This window comes from Perca fluviatilis, chromosome 23 (genome assembly GCF_010015445.1).
Source record: "Perca fluviatilis chromosome 23, GENO_Pfluv_1.0, whole genome shotgun sequence".
Taxonomy (NCBI): domain Eukaryota; kingdom Metazoa; phylum Chordata; class Actinopteri; order Perciformes; family Percidae; genus Perca; species Perca fluviatilis.
This window is the reverse complement of record NC_053134.1, coordinates 10064038-10081482: the sequence shown is the minus strand read 5'-3', so window position 1 is coordinate 10081482 and position 17445 is coordinate 10064038. Positions and strand designations below refer to the sequence as shown.

The following is a 17445-nucleotide window of genomic DNA, read 5'->3' as shown; positions in this document are numbered from 1 at the left end:
GCGAGAGCTGTTTTTGCCTGTCATGCTCCGCTGGCCACGCTGGAGTGTTTTGGCTCCTTCAGATTAATTGTAAGTCATAAATGAAGTTCTGCAGTGTTCAAACAGGATGGCCAGGGCAGGGGCTGACACTGACATTTTTACATAATTATAGGAAAGGACATGTATGATTTCTCAGGTTGGAGTCACATTAAAATTCAGCTGAAAAAGTTCTGAGGCATTGTACACAGGAAACTGAACCCTGGACATTTGCATTTGTATGACTAGTAGAGCCAGTCTGTCACCCAAGAGTAACTAGTAACTTGACATCCTCTAAGATCCATGGGGAACACTTGCTTTCAATACGAGGGAACCATATTATCATACAAAAGTATTAGGCTAATAAATCAGCATTCATTCATTGTCAGTCTGATTATCTTGCTAATCAATACATTTTCCCCATTACACTGCTGATGCTAAAAGTGTATGATTACTAATTTGCATTGAATTGATTTGGAATGGAGATTAAATACTGCATTAAGGCCTGAATAACAAGCAGCTGCAGTCTTACACGCCTTAGAGGTAAACATTTGCTTTCTTACATCGCTTCGCTATGACAATGTGAAAAAGTTCTGACTGTTCAACAACAGAAAAAGAAAACATCCCGATCATATTCCACAGGGAATGCAGAGGACGGTCTTTGAAAAGTAAAAATCACTTTACTTTTATTAGCTAGGGCACAGGCATATAAATATTAATATTCAACCAAGAGCTTATGCTTTATTAATGAAACTGAGCTTCTTGTGAAATTAAATGGGCATAATGGGATACCGTTTATTACCTCATGCTGAATAGATGAGAGCCATAAACTTCATCAAGAGATAAAGGTTGTGAAAAGTAAAGATTCGTGATGCAGGTGTTGTGTTTTTGTTTGTGAGTGTGTGCTACTGTTTGTTTTGATCAGCTCCGCTGAAAAATAATCTGAATCAAAAGGGACTTTTAATTAGGGCTGCACATTTTGAGGAAAATATGCGAAATGCAATAATGTTGAATATTGCAATAACGATAAACAAACAGATATGAATGTGTACCCAGTTCTGCCTTTCTGCTGCTTTCAGTATACTGCTTAAATACCACAAATAGCTTGTTAAATAAAAAAAATGGAAAAAAGGAATTATAACTTAAAGGGGACATATTATGTTTTTCTGTGTTTTCTGTCATATCTACAATGTTATAATGTTGGATTTTCATGTTAACTTCAAATAATGAGGTAAACATTGTGGGACGCGATCCCCGGGCGCATCCCCAGGCGCAGGGGCACACAACAACAGGGAAATGAAACGCCACACGTCGGCCACAACAACGGGACGGGCCGCCACTCAATCGGGCGCAGGGGCACACAACAATGGGGAAATGAAACGCCACAACAACGGGACGGTTGTGGTTAGGAAAAGAAGAACAGGGAAAGGAACCGTCACACGCGGGACACGCCGACAACAGCGGGAAGGTTGTGGTTAGGAAGAGAATAACGAGGAAAGGAACTGCAACACGCGGGACATAATCCCTGGTCTCCGGGGTGAAAGTGCCTGTGTTGTTTGACCCATCCACCACCCTGACCAACCTCCCTGCGTGGACTTTCGCCTTATCAATAGCCTACTACTCACAACTGTCATCGTTCTGTGATTACAAAATATGCTTCCCATTGAAATACATTGCTTTAAAATTTGTAATCACCACACGAAAAAAATGACATTATCGTGTCCTGTCCACGACTCAATAGATTCAAGAACGTGACCATATCACAAACTGCCATGAGACCGGGTTGCAAATTGAACAAGAACAAAACCCCTCTCCCACCCCCCACCCTCTGCGGTCTCGAGGAAAACAGAACAAATAAACAAACAGAAATCACACCTTGCCTAGTCACGCTCCTCTATTTCTTGTGGCGCTGAGGTCATTAGGTCTGATATTTGTGTTGCTCTGCTTTTCCATAGGCTGATAGTTGATGCTCTGGCTTTGTTAATCCTTGCTGTGGAGAGCTCAAGCATAACTATGTCTAGAAAATACGCCAACCACTGCTTTATACAAAGTGAGTGAGGGGGGGAGCCAGCGCTGAGCTATCGTTTTCTTGGTTGCAGTTGAGCCGGCTAGCCAGATTTTCCTCTGTCTCCCAAGCAGGTGTAATTTAGAGTCGTCATTAAGTAACAAAACAATCAGGTCAGTAGGAATTCGACATCCTATCACATCAGATATTATACAGTATTGATGTTGTTTTATTCCAGAACTCATGCACCTGTTCATACTCCCAGACCATATGCAGGAAAGTTCCAGTTTGTTCAGGTTCACAGGGAGTGGGAATGACTTTAGAGACGTATCTTTTCTGGGGAGTCCAATATGTCCTATGACATATGTTGAAGTGGATATACTGGTGATTTGGGTTCTTGGAACAGTGGAAAATGTTGTCCCAAACTAATTAATCCCAAATGAATTGCGTTCCCATCAGGGCTCAGCTCTCGCTCCCATTTCTTTACTATTGGGAGTTCTCCTATGGATACTTGCATCAGTTTAGCATAAATCTTGGACACTAATTTAATTTTAAATTGCTGCTATATTCTATTAGTGTCCACTGCTAACTATAGTAGCTACATGGCTAACGGCAGTAAACAATGTCATCTGGGCTGCCTGCCAATGTTGTTAAATTCTACCTAATTCCGGGTCGCATTACTGCTGAAAAATGTCCGATTGTGTAGTGTTTGGTTTAGAAGCTAACTATAAACTATAAAGTAGCTACATGCTAAAGCGACATAGCTGTAATTTCTCCCCAATCCCAGTCACTTTACTGCTGGGACATGTCCGGTTGTGTAATATTGGGTTTAGAAGCCTTTATTGGTGATTTTTTAATGGTACAAAGTCCTGCTATATACTCCGTTGCAGTAGCTCCAGCTTCAACTAGTGAAATACAGAGCGGAGGCTCTGGAGTTTCCAGGGAGCACGCTGGCCAAACAGAGCAGACTGGGCTTTTTCTGGAGGAGGAATTAAAGAGACAGGCGCTCCTACAGAGCATCTCATTCAGATACAAAAATAAAGTGTTTTTTAAACATTAAAGCATGTAAACATGTTCTAGTACAAACACAAAATGCAAGTACAATCCTGAAAATGCTATATAATAGTTGCCCTTTAACAGAAAAGGCACCAGTAAAAAAAGAATGATAGTACAGTTTTCTACTGATATTCTCATTCAACTGACAAAAAATATCCTGGAGTGCAATATCGCAGTCTTTCGAGATGGGTTTATCGCGCAAGTTGATATTGCAATCACAACAAAAAATTATATATTTTGCAGCCCTAGCTACTTTTAATTTCTTAAGCTGCAGTAATCAGTGTTTTTACAGTAACAATGAATACACTACTTTGCGTAATGTGAAAGAGTTCCCTTGTTGTGACAAAACCACAAGAAATGATTGCCTCTCGCACTCTGCAGTTCCCCTCAGGTCTACGAAGTGTTCTAGCTGCTTTTAGCTTATTATTTTGGTTTTACAACTTTTACTTTTACTTTCACCACTCTCATCATCCTAGTTTCCAACAGCTGCAGGCTGCAGTTTTCGACGAAAAGCTTTGATGGTGGAGCATTTAGCCACTAAAGAGACAGATATTTATAACATTTGGTGGAGACCAAATGGGAGTTAGTAACTTACGATGTGCAAATTTGCTTGTCAAAGTTCACCAAAGTCCCCCCCCCACTCTGAAATTTCTCTGCTATAAGCTCTCGGCCAGACCCCTACACTTTGTTTAAAACTCTTTAAAGTACTAGCTCTGTAACTTTTAAATTCTTTGTTTTATATTGTAATTATTGTACTTTTTTGTATATTATACAGTATTTCTATTTCTCTATATCATAATTATTGATACCACTAGTGCTGCTAATATCTATTCAGCACATAACACGTAACAATATACTATATGGGACCTTTTACCATGAGGTCTGTCTCCGCTTTTCCTGATAAGATTTCTTTTTATGAAGCACTTAATCAAGGCTGTCAGGATAGAGGGCGTTATCTGCGTTATACATTGCAAAGCCCTCTGAGACAAACTTGTGATTTAGGTCAAAAGAAATAAACTTGACTTGTTTCATCAGGTGTACTGTAGACATCTGGATACAGTATTAAGCCGGATACAAATTTAAATGCCGGTCACGGCCCCAACGGATGTTTAGTGCGCGTGTGTGTTTTGTCCTGTGTCTGATATGACTTGTGACCTAGCGGGGTACATCCTGTGAATCACACTGTCAAGACTTTTTGTTTCTGCATTTTGTCCTCATGCACTATCTTCGCGTGATGAATGAAGTGTATGGACAATAACATTGAAGAAAGGACATATGTGCCCATGACTCTGGAATATGTTATTATGGGGTTCCTATATGCTGTGTATGATTATTTTACATCTAAAACAATGTTGAGTGATTTGAGAGGATGTTCTAAGACATGGCTATTTCTCTCTATCTCTTACAGCCATAAATTCAATCTCTATTTCCTTCCAGACATGTAGCGCAAATTGAATTCTTGCTTCTTCTTTTTTTTAAAGGTGTGAAAAAATGACTTTTCTGCCATTTTCCTAGCACTCTCATCTGTGCGGTTATTTTGTGGTTTTTGTGTTAGGGAACGATGGGATGGAGGGGCAGAGACGATGGAGCTGTGGTTAAAAAAAGAAGAAGAAAAAGACTGTGGCTGACTTTGACAGGCTGATTTCATTTGGTTTCATCAGACTCCCACCGCAGACGGACCCAGTCACTGCCATCTTCTTACTGGGCTGCCGATGGACGTGTACTCAACGAACAGAGTTAACAGTGTCTTCATCCCCGGCTCTGTTCATGCTCACACTGACAGCAGCCAGTTTAAAGGGAGAAAAAAATAACAAGGGAGCTGTTGGATTTAATATAAAGACACAAATATGTATACATGTATACATATTTCACTCAAACTCCAATATATCTGTGTAAACTGTTTTCTGGAGCCCCTTTTCTGCTTTCAGCTCAAGAGAAAATCTCTTGGCCATCGAGGATCCTTTTTCATAACTTTTTTCATCGTTCATCGTCATATCTCATTTAATCAAACGAGGGAAATGATATCATTGGAGAAGCTCCTCGTGGATGGCACTAAAGCATATCGCACACTTAGGTGAGGACTGAAGGGGGGTGCAAATGGATGAAATGTATTATTAATGAGTTGAATATGAGACGACAGCAGTGGAATGGTATATCGTTATCACTGGGGGGTATGAGTCATACTAATCACTGACCATCACTGGGGCTGAATGATGCTGAATGTGTCCATTCAAGGGTAAGGCAGCATGAATAAACAACAGACCAAAGTGCAGGGTAATTATTAAAAAAAACATAACATCGTTATGCATTCTGTGGTTATAAAAATGGAGACGGGGCAGACATTCATTCCCTATTTGTATACTTTCTGAAAACACATTGCTTTTTGGTGCCATTTGGCCATGTGTGCACTGACGTGATGCTTAAATTCTCAACTTTGTTTGCTTGTTCTTGTCCAATGCCTCATTTCTGCCTTCATTTAGACTTTAGATGATGACATTGTTTCTAGGGCAGATGCATTAAACAACCTATTTCTCACCAATTTGCTTTCAGTTGCTAGGCAAAAGGTGTTTGAGGCGCACCATTTTTTGAACTTTAAGTTTGAATACCTGTGATTGTGCGCTGGCGGTCTCTTGAAATTTATAACATCAAGTCTCACCCCTCACCTCTTCACCCCCCGTCGTACTTTTTCATATCAACCTAAAAGAAGTTGCAGTTACAGTGTGGTAGTGAAAAGCTGTCTTTCAGACTTGAGACTTGGACTTGAGTCAGACTTGCATCAGAAAAATGATGTATTGACTTCAGGGTTTTTCCTGGCTCAGAATGGGCCTTTGGAGGGACCCACATTAAGCGGGTGATCTGGGGGTCCTCCCCCAGGAAATTATGAGCCTTAAACACTTTCCTGCATTCTGGTAAATTTTTATGGACCAATTTATTTATTGGTCTAATTTATTTATTTATTTATGTAAAGCAAAACACACAAAATTCATAACGCAGGTGACATTTCAAAAATAGAATAAAAATAGTATAGAATATAATGCAGCAAGGGGGCTTTCACATCAGGGACCTGGGCCTGAATCCGAATACACTTTAATACCAAAATCCAGTTTGTTTGATTAGTGTGAACACTGTGTACTGTACCCAGTTAACCAGTTGTGATAGTGTCTCACTTTAATACTGATGTCTCTATACTGATTCCTGCTGATGATAGGCAGCAGGGTCAACCGGAGAGTCGGTGTAGCTTGACTCTGGATGGTAAAACTGAGATCCCATTAGCAGTAGCTTCTCAGCGGAGCGTTCAGGTCCAGTCAGAACAATGCAGCTAAGCTGCTGCATGTGTGAAATATATAGCGGCTGTGGATGAGAGGAGAGAGGGGAGTTGAGTACTGGAAGTCAAAGACGTTTTTAGCGCTGGCTAAAACCTCTTTGGGGGTGCCAAAAATTCCTCTATGCAGGAAAAGCCCTGGACTTGAACGCTACAGTCTTATAAACAAAAAAAAAAAAAACAAGCTAAATTTTAATTTAAATAATAAAACAAAACTTATACGTAACCAAAAATAATCTAAAGTGTTAAGTTTTAAATGGAATAGAATAAATAATCTTTTTCAGGATGTCGCTTGCACCTATGGAGTGCACGTGAGCAAGAGGACACTGACTGCAGTTCACTTAACGGCCACCACTGTCATTAATAACAAAGATTTTCTGAAAAATAAGTGCCTTTAAAAAACATTTTTATCCAACCGTGACAAACTCCATCTTATGAAGAACATAATGTGATATGATTGACAGCTTCTTGTGGTGAGATTGTTTTCTCAACTGCTGTTTCCAAGGTCAAGAACTCCAACATGGTCAAGAACTCCTTAAAGTGCTCCGGGAAAGAAATGTAATTTGATCATCCACAACTTTAAGAAAACTGAGCAAACTCCTTCTGCTAATGAAAATAATGTGATATGATCCAAAGCTCCATATCAGCTATAAACTGACCTTATAGAAAGATTGTCCATCTTTGAAATGAAAATGTTCAAATTTAGTGACATTTGTGATTTGCTAATAAAGACTTTACTTTGCCGTAGATGATTTGAGACTTATTGGAAAGGAGCTTTGTGCAGGAAAGACCTTGGTGAAATATAAGGCCATTTATCTGTGTGTGGACTAGAGAGATTCGACAGAGGCGGGTTGACATCAGTATTGTACACAGGGCTTTGTGGACAGAAGTAATGGTACACTTTATTGATTGTGTGTGCTGTCAATCCAGGCTTGTCTAGCTGCGGCATAGTGCTGGGGCTGCTCTATAGGGTCATCTTTAGCCATCTGTCATTCCAAATACCCTGAGAGTATCCTCAACTTACTACCACACTCACTCGAAAAGGATATCTGGCCACAAATAAGAGCTCAAATGGATCTAACCAGAAGTATGAGAGGAAGAGAGAGATAAGGAGAGAAAGAGACAATAGATTAACTGACAGATAGCTGTACATAAAGTTTAATAACCTAAATTTGTCATTTAAAAGGAGCCTGATTTTTAACAGTTAACTGTTACTGTTTGTAAAAAGTTCTCAGATCTATTCTCAAGTGGGCCTGTGTTGTTTTGTTTAGGCCTAAAACGCCAAGTAACTAATAGTCGAACAGAAAATCGGTGTTGGGCAAGTTACTTTAAAAATACAATCAATTACTAATTACTTATTGAACAGTTACTTAACTTATTATAATGTACTCATCAGAAAATGATAAATGAGTTACTGATTACATCTCTAAGGTGCCTTTAAAAAACTCCAAAGCCTCCATACCTGACTGATAAGTCATGGTCGGTTGGTCTTAAATATCTCAACAACTATTGTTCTGATGGATTGCCATGACATTTTGTACAGACATTTATGGTTCCCAGAGGATGAATCCTAATGACTATGGCGATTATCTGACTTTTCCTGTAGTGCCATCAGCAAAGAATTCACTTATCTATGTAACGTCTACTAAATGGTTTGGTAAAAATTTCAGTACAGATATTCATGGTTCCCAAACGATGATTCCTGCCAAATTTGGTGAAATTTGGTGAATTTTTCTTCAGAGCCGCGATGAGGCTTACATTTGTGGTTTGGGGTTTTGGGAATGGTATGGTATGGGAAAATCTCCATAAAATGTTGTACTGACATTCATGTTACCCTTAAACATTTAGTGTTCAAAATGTTTCAGAAGAGTGAAAAATACTGTTTCCCAGAGCCCAAGGTAACACTTTTACACAGATATTTGGTCATAAAGTATGTGGCAAATTAAAATTTAAATAAAAATATTAAAAAAAAAATTGTTTTCTTCAGTAGACCTTAGAAACAACTGAAACATCTATACAACCAGCAAATAAAAAACCCTAACCCTACATAAAGTTAGAGAACCATTCAATCGAGCGACAAAAACACTATCAGAGATATACTCAGATGCCATTCACATGGCACGGTGAATATGTTTTTGCAGTGCTGGCCCATATAAAAAGATGAAAAACAAATGCAGAGCCAAACTAAGGTTTGTCAATACTATATTGATTGCTGTGGTTGGGCTCAGTTTTCCATGGATCAACATATATAACTCTGTGTGGTTTGGTTTCACTGCTGTTCCCAGCCTGCTCACTCTGTGGGCTCATCTGATGCTCCTACAGCTGCATTTTGTTGTTGAGTCTGAATATCTCTGTTGACATTTGGATCAGTGTCTCTTTCCACCGTCTCCCTTCTCTTTCTGTTTATGTGTATCTGTGCATCCCTTTTTCCTCTGTCAGCTCTTTCTCCTCATCCCCACGGATGTTCCAAGCACTTTGACTCTTTACTGCTCTCTTCCTTTCTCCTTCTCCCACCCTCTCATCGGCAATCTCCCGTCTTCTCTCTGGTGTCTCAGTGAGTGCCAGGCGGGACGTCCCTAGAGTGACCTTGGGGGTAATGAGCTCCTGATCACGAGTCAGGAAACCCGGCATCCAACACCCAACCCACAACCCTCCCCTCACCCCATGCAACACACACAAAAAAAGAAGAAAAAAAACTACACAGCTATCGCATGCTCAGCCCACAAAGAGAAATAGTATTGGAGAAGCAGGGCAACGGGGCAGAGGTGCAGATGAAAAGAACATAGAGAAAATACTACTTCAAGATATACAACTACCAGACCTCCAAAATAAAGTAAGTGGATTTTCCCTTTTCTGGTAGCACACTAATGATGCATGGCTTTCATGGGGTAGGTGTGATGTGATTGTGAGGTGGTTACTTGAGCAGTAAAGTTTAGAGTTCAACTGTATTCTGTGCAGAAAGACTCAGCAGTACAAATTGTACTGAGGCCATTTTTGGTGTGTGTTTCTTAGTGTGTGTGTCTCTGAGTATATGTTGGGGGTGGGATTTATGTGATGTCCAGAACTGCCAATATTATCCCCCTGTTGTGTTCATGTTTAAATCTCACAAAAATAAAACTTTGGGTTAGTTGCAAAAGAAACCCAGTTAAAGTTTCTCTGGTGATCAAAACAATGTTTTGCAAGTCTGTATTTTTTTCAGATATTTTGCCTGTTTGTTTTACTGTTATGTATTTTACCAAAACGTTTCTGTAGACATGGTCCTAATCGCTTTTTTGCTCTTCCCATTTTAAGCAGATTTTGTCCTAAGGCTGTTGATAAGAGATAATAAACATATGAAAACATAAAAGACTATTAAGCTTAAAATGCTGAGATTTACAACTGCAGATGGAAAAGTGGCTTGTAGACATATTGCGTAAACAGTTGGCCAGTCCCAATAATCCAGCAGCCATGGGCTATGGACTGTGGTATTAAATCATTAACAGGGCCGTCTCCTCAGTGATTAGACTTCAAACATCCATATGTTTTGTTTATTATCGCTATCAGCCAAATATACGCGAGACCAATTAAGTATGTCTGTGCATGTGCTCTGGTTGAAGTAGGCTACTTTTTCCGAGAATTTGGGTCAGGCCTGACTGGAATGACAAACCCGGAGCAGCCGTATTGTATCAGCACTATGTGGTCCTGCAGACCTTCTGCTTGCGTTGCCATGGCTTTCTTCAGCACTGGTATAGCAACCCGAGTCAGACTAAACAGTGTTCCTCTCTGTCTTATGGGCATTCCTGCTGCGGACAAAAGCTTTCTCCGGCTCATTCTTGCTCGAAATGAGGTGTCCGCTTCATTTCTTTAGAATCAACACATGGTGTGGTCCTAATGAAAGAGCTGGGGGAGATTAAAACATGAGGTGGAGATGAGCTTGAGAAACCAGCTTTGGGTCTGTAGGAAGTCAGAACACAATGTGGATTAAGCTGGATGACAGCCAGAAGGGCCAAACTCCTAAAACTGCGTCATTTCTAAATAGGTCCTGGCATTTTCCTTCCAAGATGGCCACTTGGAGGCCTTTAAGAGACATTTTACACATTCTGCCCTTTTCTCTTGTTAAACGCTTGCCCCACAAACTTCACCACGTGATTGCGCCTATATGTCAAGACTAAGCACAAAGCCAGTTCATTTCCTTCTGTCTTCACAAATGCTTTGACGAGACTGCTCTCCATGGAGGAGCTGGAGCAATAAGGCATAGAATTGTGCTGTTAGGGCCCTGAGAAGTCCGCTCCAGGGGGGAGGGAAGAGCTGTGAATGGAGCCAATTCTCATCTATAGGGCACAAGTAAGTGAGGGAGAGAGAGAATAAGAGGGTAGGGGGATGAGGACTTACACAAAGATTCTCACATTGAGTGGCTGGTTTATTCTTGTGGGGTACGCACTGACCCCTCACATGTGGGATGAACAGAATGAGCCTTGATGGGGTCCGGAGGACCTCCAAAGAAAGGGAGGACAGGATAAAGAGAGGACTAGAAGAAAAGAGGAGGAGAGAGATGCCAGGAGAGAGGCCTGTCAAGGAACCATCCTTCATTGCATCCAGTTGTAGCACCATATCGCAAAAGCGTCAAAAGTTCCAATAACGTAGAGCTGTAAAAGGTAATGATATGACCCTACAGTATGATTCTGGTGTATTGCAACTTGGGTCTGATTTTATTGGTTTTGGCCACCATTCTTATTGGTAGTAAATAAATTACATGGTAAAAGGGCTAAAGAAGTCAGACAGAGCAAGAAACTATAAAATACAGGTTTTAACTGACCAGTGACAGATAAAAAAAAGGAATTGTCATAATCAAAGCAGCAGAAGCTAAGATATCCTGACTTCTAGTTCCTATTATAGGCCAAACTCCAAAAACACTGGATCTACACTTCCCATAAAGCAACTCAGAAGTGACTTTTGTTTAACCATCCATGCCTGGTAAACTCTAATGTCTTTCAAACTTAATGGCACCAATTTGTATATTGGATTGTTATTTTCTAACTTGATCTCACAGAAATACAAAATCACAACCTCTTAACACAACATTACGTGGTGGTGGCACGTGTTAAAAAAATGTGCCAGCACCACAGAAACAATTAAGGTTTAGGCAAGGTTTAGGAAAATATCATGGTTTGGCTTAAAATAAGTACGTTATTTATGTAAGTAAAAAAAAAGTCAACGTTGACTTTTGGTTTCACACAGGACACGAACAGCAGTCTCCTTGGTTAAGGTCCTGTGTTTGTGTGACTCATCCCTCCTCCCAATGTGGTTTATAACGCTCTTTATACTACCTCACCTGACTTTGAGATAGCTGTGTTAAACTGGGGAATACGTGTGTTCAACACGACAAATGCTCCTAATTGACTTTCCATTGGCACCACCACGTATTGTGGTGTTAAGAAGTCATGCATTTCATGTATTTCTGTGCGATCAGACTTTTATTTCTCACTTTGAAGCATTCTCTCTAGTACCAACAAAGACATTATACAGCTTTTTTAACAGGCAGAGTAGTAATTTCCGATGACAAGCAAACTGAACTTAATGCATAAAGCTGGTAGAGTGCCCCTTTAAACAAACCCCCAGGTTAGCCACACTTATTTGGAAGGAAAAACAAAGGCGAAATGTGAAATTATTAACCAGCCTGTCTATTACAGACTGACTTCCTGGTTTATTTTTGACATACCTTGATTGCCATTGTTGTGTGCGTACCGGTATGCGGTTTTCCTGAGGGATTATTACCTTACCATCATCTTGGATGCCTTCGATTTCAGTTTTACCACAGAATAAAGTGGTCAATTATTGGCTTGTTTAAAATCTTTCTGATCATGTGACTCAACTCGGTGAGTACAATATTGAAAGTATAGAGTATAATATAAAAACCAATAAACAAAATGGCCAAAACCACAGTACAAAAATGGTTGTTAAAGTGGAATAATGCTTTAGCTACTGTACTGACGTTTAGGAAAAGCACAGGTCCTGAGCTTGCCACTGAAATTTCCCTTAATCTTTTATTCAGGTATGGCGATGTGTCTGCGATGTGCCTTGGGTCTATTGGGTTAATAGTAATGTGTGGACATGCAGACGTTCTCATGGAGACGTCAAGCAAGCAGCTATCTCATTACAGGAAAGGGCGAGACAATCAAAGCTGTCTGCAAAACCTCTAAGCCGATGATGAGAGATTTTTCCTCTTGTGTGGTGTTGGTCCCGATTGTCTGAGGGAGCCCATTGATGGGGCTACTAATGCCTTTTGTGGATGAATACACGAGTCAGGATTTGTGTTCGTGCTCATTTCTTTCTTTCCTTAGATTCATACGGATTTTCTACTTTTTCTGTGGAAAAATAAATATCTAATTGTGAACTGCATCCCTCTGCCGTGGCTCATTCTGACGTTGGATCCTTGGAGAGCTAATGATAACCTGAGGCTTTCCACTGTAATCAGTCAGCTCATTAGTGTCCCACTCAGTCACACAGCCACCCCCACACACACACACATGTACACACATATGCACAAACACACACAAACTGTCCCCAGGCCTGCTGGTAGGTGACTGAAAGAAGAGAGGGCAAAAATACGTCACAGGGTTGGAACACAAGTTCTCTACCTACTGAGAAAGTTAACATACAGTAATGTAAAACTGGACCTAACATTTCATTTGATGTGTTTGATTGTAGTGTTGGTCTGTGGCAACACAACATTTAGACGAACATACTAGTTGCTTTTACAAGTTTGAACCTATTTACTGCAATCACTCATGACTGATCCTTTTCCGAACCATGCTAACATGTTTTGAAAAGTATTCTGTTTACTATTTCAAGCATCCATTGTGAGATATGAAAATACCGTAGTATACCGAGACATCTTGAAACATTTATTATGCATTCTTTTTTGCTAAAGTTACATTGTTGTCTAGCAGGTTTTAAAAGGAAGCTGTGCTTAATCTCTATTAATGAAAATCGTTATGCAACATTGTGAAAGATTGATGTAGACTTGACATTTACTGGTGGATTACACAAGATAAAAAAAAGTCTGCCAACTGATTTTCATACCATATAGTAATGAATGAAAAATATACAACCCTATTGCATTGATTAAAAAATGGTCAACACAAATGTTAAACCCGCATTAAGTGATTTTTGGCCACTTGGGGGCAGAACAACGAATTGTAAACACAATGCACAATGATTTGTACGATATCTTACTAAATTACAAAAACGTATGCAGTACTGTTAGTATGATATTATAAAATAACAGTTTGTATGATACAAAATATGATGTTCTATTTAACGCTGCCTTACAGCAAACATCAATGTGGGGCTTGCAGTCAAAAATATGTGGAATACATACAAATTACAGTGCATTACATGTTTATCACTAAGAGGAACCCGTATCATATTACACATCACTTGACCCATATGTAAATAAGGAGCTGATAAAGTGCTTGCAAATGTGCGTATTAGCATGTGCGCCATTTGGTTACCTCACAAGCAGCTTAAACATTTCCTGCAGTTTACAATATGCAGTAGAGGCTTTGGACAGAGATGCTGTAGTTGTAAATCTTTAGCAAATGTCACACAGGGAATACAGGTCCTGAGGGTGTTCCCCCACCCCTAGTTTGTGTGTGTACAGACTTCAGATTGTGAAGCACAGGGGAGTGTGTGTGTTTGTGTTCCTCTAATTAACTGAGGGATGATCTTTTCTCTCTCATGCACCATGTCATCAGAGAGAAACCTAGAAACTGAAAGGAGAGTGAGACAAACAATACTACTTCAGTTGTATTTACCATTAAAAGAAAAACATTAAAAAACAAGAGCATATTGGATATTAGCACTTTATGAATGCAATAGTAGATATACTTATAAAATTGGTCTCTTTTTAATATTGACCATCTGGTCTAGTCTCTTCCTTGATGATTACAGGTGCAGCAAAAATAAAAGTAAGCTACGTTATTGACTCTGAATACTTTCTCTCCAATGCAGAACCTTACTAAATGGCGCAAAGGTAAACCCTGAGGGGACTATTAAATAACATGCAGCAAATTTGCTGCCAAAGCTCTAACTAAATGCTGTAATTTATTGGCTCAAACAATGCAATCTTATTTTTTTTAGAACCACGTCTTTGGTTGCAATGTAGCCTGGAGTGGATTCAACCCGGCCAGTGGAGCATTAATAACATTATAATAATTTCAACAGAGAGAATTTGATTCTTGCAAGGCATGAACCGTGTGTAGATGATAAGAGGGGTAAGCATTCAGAGATGTGTAGCAGCAGGTTGCTCTTACTCATTGGGATGCAGGGATTTGTTGTGATGTGGCCACTGATGTTGAATGGAAAGTTAAATTGATTGTGAGCATCACTGTGGAACACTGTCTGCCACTTAGTGTCTCCATTCCTATTCCACTGCTAATTGGATTGCTAATGGTAATGTTGCACATGGGTGACAACCTTTTTTGATTAGAAGGGTTTGAATCGTTATAATGAAATTCTTTTTTTTTAGCGCAGTGATCACATGAAAAAGAGATCCAATTTTTTTCAACATTACTCTCTTCAAAGGATTCAATGACATTATATGTTAAAAAAGAAAATCTCTGCCATTTCCATCTTGCAGATCTTTTTATCATCTTCAATACTTAATACCAAAATAATTTCAAACAGTTTATATAGACTCTTCCTACCAAAGGGGGTGTCTAATCCTTGGTTAAATCTCAGCAGGTTTTAATCTGGCCCAGTAGAGTTTCTTCTGCTCTGGGATGTCTTCCTGTCCCTCCCTCGAGGCACCACATTCTGGAAGAAGTGATTTAGAAAGTTAAACACCTATGATGGATGGGCAGAGGATTAGATAGGCCCACTCTATGGCTGCAAACACCAAGGGTGGTTTTATGTCCACCCACCAATAAGTGATTAGAAACCAGGATCTGTAAGGGTGGGTATGTGTTCAACAAAGCCCCAAGGGAGAAAACTGTCAGGCACTTGTTACTTGACCTAAATACCCTAAAATTTTGCGCATGTCACAGCTGTTCCTTTAGTCGTAACTGAACGATGCGTGTTGAAGCTCTGACACAAGAGTTAAAAGTTTCATCAACATGGAAGGAAAGGGAGACAGAGTGAAAGTAGAGAGTCGAGTGGGAAGGAATCGGGAGAAAGGGAGAGAGGCGAGAGAGAATCATTAGTCAAATGCATTAGTATTCCATCCGCGGCTTGTGCTGTAAGACAGCCGGTCTGTCCAAACAAACAACCAGGAGAGGGGGGATGCCTCATTATTACTTCCCCTCTTTTTTCCCCCCTGGAGTTCACATTCCATCTGACCACAAACACCAGGTCAGGGCTTTGGCCTTGCCCTCTGTCTCCGCTGGAGTTTAGAGATGTTAGCGGGGCTAGTAAAGCAACAATTCACATGCTGTTCAGTACATGACGAGGACAGCACAGTGCAAGGCTGTGGCCTGGGAGAGGTTAGACAAAAACTTAATTATTCAAAATGTTTAATGTTTTGTCCTCTGAGCGTTTTAGATAGATGTCCTCTTCAGTCTGATGCATTGTCTAGTGGAAGGGGCGTCTTTTCACCCTTGAGGCGTCCGCTCTTCACACGCCTGCCACCTTCCCTTCCCGACAGTTTATCACGAAAGATCCCAGTGCTCCCAGGAGTAGGCGGTTGCACTCCGCGAGCACACAAACATCAACTATTGAACATAATGACGTTTCTTTTTGACGGTATCTTTGCCATTACAATGTTGCAAATGTAAATCAGTGCATTTTTGCTTTAACTACCTTTACATGGAAATATTCATGAGGAGATGACAAGATTATATAATTAATGGAGCATGAGTAACTCTAATACATTAAAGAATGTCACTGCTGTTTCCCACCTAAGATGGCATTTGTGTTTTTTAATGAATACGTTTGTCTCATCTGATCCACATTTATCATGCAGCGTTTTTATCAGCCTTTATGATTTCCAGACAGGGAGGTGACATGCGCCCCCCCGTTGGACTTAACCCAAGGATGTTACACCCCCCAACATCAGGCACTTTTTATTCCTTATTTTTGGGCTTTGTGGTGGAGTGGAGGCATATAATGATGAGCGATGTTAATGGAGTAGAGGAAGCAGGAACGAGTCCCCACAGCGTCACAATCTCTTTCCATCAGTTGCATATTCTCTTTTTCAAAATTTCAACTTTTTTCCACCTCAGCTTTTGTCCTTTTTCTTTGAACTTCTGCCATTTCCACTCAGGATGTGCAAAAGTTCAGAGTATAGAGAAGAGCGACGAGATTGATCCCACACCAGTTTCCTACCCACCAACACTGCCAATGGGCTCAAGCACTGCTCCTGGGAGTTGGTCCCTGACTCTGCAGTGTTTTTGTCCTGTACCACCCAGGTCCCCCAATCAGTGCGCTGCCGTAACTAACTTTAAGAACATGACATTTAATAGTCACTTTTAATTCAGGCTGAATTGGCATCAGCAACTACTTTGTACCTTTGTGGTCGATAAAACCACACATCTGCTGTCTTGAGGGCCTATTAATTCCAAATCTAATATCTGAGATAAGATATTTTCCCCATGACTGATACCATATAAAGGATGAGAGGATCCCAATGGAAATAAGTTGACTTTTGGTCAACTTTATTGGGTTATCCTCAATAATTTGTGGTGTGCATTAATTTGTTATGAGCGTATGTTACGTTTCTCCACTCATTTATTCAGTTTGTCAACCGTCTGTATGATACATTGTTTGTCAGAAACCTAACTAATTAACTACGTGCTAATAATGCTACATTTCTACTCTTTATTATAGAAGATTGTACTTATTACTTATACTTATTTTGACTTTGCAAGCTCTGCAGAGACAACCAAATCAGCACTTGAGTTATCGGATCAACTGTATATCACTTCGGGGCACGTGCATGCTCTCTTCACTGAGGTTGAAACAACTTTGACTGCAGAGTGTTGTGTGACACACATTAAAGTAAAACAGGGTTTCAGCGGAGGCAGAGGCCCCGCCACTCTGCAGTGTTTGTACATGAGGACTCAATGTCTCC

General features: G+C 40.2%; 1 protein-coding gene across 1 annotated transcript in view; it reads left to right on the top strand.

The window, feature by feature from the left end:
• Window positions 1-8701: 8701 nt before the first annotated feature.
• Window positions 8702-17445, top strand: part of ptn (pleiotrophin) — a 42619-nt gene continuing 33875 nt past the window's right edge. The window contains exon 1 of the mRNA XM_039791604.1: window positions 8702-9231. The gene's annotated coding sequence lies outside the window, so the exon portion shown is untranslated. The remainder of the gene's footprint in view (window positions 9232-17445) is intronic.